Source organism: Alligator sinensis, unplaced genomic scaffold (assembly GCF_000455745.1).
Source record: "Alligator sinensis unplaced genomic scaffold, ASM45574v1 scaffold340_1, whole genome shotgun sequence".
Taxonomy (NCBI): Eukaryota; Metazoa; Chordata; order Crocodylia; family Alligatoridae; genus Alligator; species Alligator sinensis.
Window position 1 is genome coordinate 2,973,561 of NW_005842004.1, and position 2,442 is coordinate 2,976,002.

Sequence of the window (2,442 nt, forward strand, 5' to 3'; positions counted from 1 at the left end):
AAGGTGCTAGATGAATCCTGTGATAGTGACATAAACCTCCTGAGTGAGGCCGAGGTAGTGTCCTTAGCAGTTTTCCTAGTAGGGGTGCCAGGCCTAGTACTGGACGCTGAGAGGCAGCTTGGTAAGGTGGCCTGTGCCCTGGCAAAGGGCCTAAATACAACTTCACAGGCCCTAGCTGCCCTCAATATTGAAATGAAAGAACTAAGAGGAGCTACTCTGCAAAATAGAGCAGCCATAGATTACTTGTTGCTGAGGCATAACCACGGATGTGAAGAGTTCGAGGGAATGTGTTGTTTTAATTTGACAGATAACTCCGAGTTGATAGAGTCAAAAGTGCAGAAGTTAAAAAAGGTTCTGTCCCACATTAAGCAAAGGGAAGGGTTCGACTTCTCATGGCTTACTTCTTGGCTTCCTAATTTTTCATGGCTTAAGCAAATTTTCCTATTAATTGTGGCAAGTATATGTATTTTCTTGATGATCTGTTGTGGGGTACATTGTGTGCCACTGTGTTGTGAGGTACTCAAGAAATCAATTTCTTCCCCCGTTCACCACGTGATGTTTGTAAAATCATCAGTTACAAACCCGATCCAAAACAATCGGGAGGAAGCAAAGAGATTTCTGGAGATGAGAAAGATAGTCGAGGACTATGGACCTTTTCCATAAGGACCATAGCCTCGAAGGGGGGATTTGATAAGCACCCCTTGTTTCAGGGGCACCTGGCTAAACCCCTAGGGACAGAAGTAAGGCTGGAAGCCATGTCCAGCAGAGATCCCCTGAACTTTTACTATGCATTTTCTACTTCAGGAACAGCTTTGTGTTCTGAAAAAGTATTTTATCTAACCAAGGGCATAGAGTAGGTTGTTTAGGCTGGGGGAGATCGCTTGTTGCTTAGTTGTTTAATTGCTGGCCTCACTAGAGGAAAAGCTGTATCAACAAAGTTCTGGAGCTGGAAGGGGGGTTACTTGGGAGGGAGCTGGAAGGGGGGTTACTTGCTGGGCTTGCTACACATTTCATCACATCAGCAAGTTTAACCTGTTACGCAGCTATATAAGGCAGACGCCCACTGGGGTGGGGGTGCTTGCTTGCGAACGATTGCCAAGCGCCACTTTCTGCGCAGAAATAAAGATTAAGTTGGATCCTTCACCCCTGTGTGTTTATTGGCACAAGCGCACCGGGCACGAACTCACTGTCCTTTGGGGACAACATGGGCACAGTTTCTTTGGTTTCTAGAATCATCTCAACTTATGTCTCTGGAGGATCTGGTACCCAGTATGTAAATTTGAATTCTCTCAGTTTAGAATTGACTTGCAGTTGTTTTGTGTCTTCATCTCTAGATTGCCTAAGAACATGTAGGATAGAAGGCTGTTGATTGACCCTGCAAGCTTTCTGAGCTTCATTTGAAGATGAGGAAAAATAACTGCTTCCGTCAAATGAAGCATGCCAGCTATCACTCATGCCTCATTAAGGAAGCAGGCTTTAATCACAGGATGGAAACAGTTCCTCTTGGGTGAGTCTTGAATCCAGTTCAGTGGTGGGAGTCTCTCAACTCCTGGGACTTCGTGTACTTTTCAGAAGAAACATGAGCATCGGTTGCATTTTTTAAATTTCCCTCAAGCATTTTTTTTTATTTCCTTCAAGCTTTTCCAGGGCAGTCATTATTTTGGTATTTGAACCCTTTCAAAATATTAGCAAATTTATCATAGACTCTATAATTCCTTGTTTCCATCCTTATCTTGTGTATGCAGTCTTAATATCACAACTGGATCAAGCACAGAGAAAGACCTGGTCCACAGGCAAAGCTGTCTCAGTTTAGGTAAAGGTGGGAGAGGGCAGAGGGCGCTATATACTAATTTAGTTAAACTACTGGAACGTTGCATGTGGACATGCCTACCCTTTTATATTTGGCCTATTTTGAGGTTGGCGTGTGTCAATGCAGTAAAAGTGCCAGACAAACTGATATAAGCTGTGTATAACCTATATAAAAGTGCCCACACAGAAAAGCTGCACCAGTTACTTGAGCTAATTTAAACCTGGGAAAATCTGTGTAGATAAGTTGTAAGGGATTTCCTCAAACTCATGTAGAAGTCTCTGGCACAGTTTAAAACAAAACCCAGATCTTAAGCTTTCAAGTGCATTGCTGAACCCTGAATTCAGCTGAATGACAGTAGCATTTCAATGGGTAGGCAAGGGGGGCACGAGCCTCAGGTGCTGCCTAAAGGGAGCCACTGGAATAGATGAAGGGGAGTTAGGAGGGTGAGGGCCTCTCTAGCTCTGTTCTCCCCTTTCAAACCTGCACGCTGCACCTTTCCTGCAGCTGCTCTTGCAGCAGGGAAGGAATATATGCCACTGCTGCCCAGAGTACAGTACTGGCCAGTTATGCCTCTGGCTATACCCAAGAATAATTGACACATAGGGCAGCACTGGAGGGGCATGCCCCCCCCC

At 44.8% G+C, this 2,442-nt stretch overlaps 1 protein-coding gene across 1 annotated transcript in view; it reads right to left on the reverse strand.

Moving 5' to 3' along the window:
* The window catches only part of LOC102383203 (solute carrier family 7 member 13), a 16,471-nt gene that overhangs the window by 8,403 nt on the left and 5,626 nt on the right, over positions 1-2,442 (reverse strand). The gene's annotated exons all lie outside the window — the stretch shown is intronic.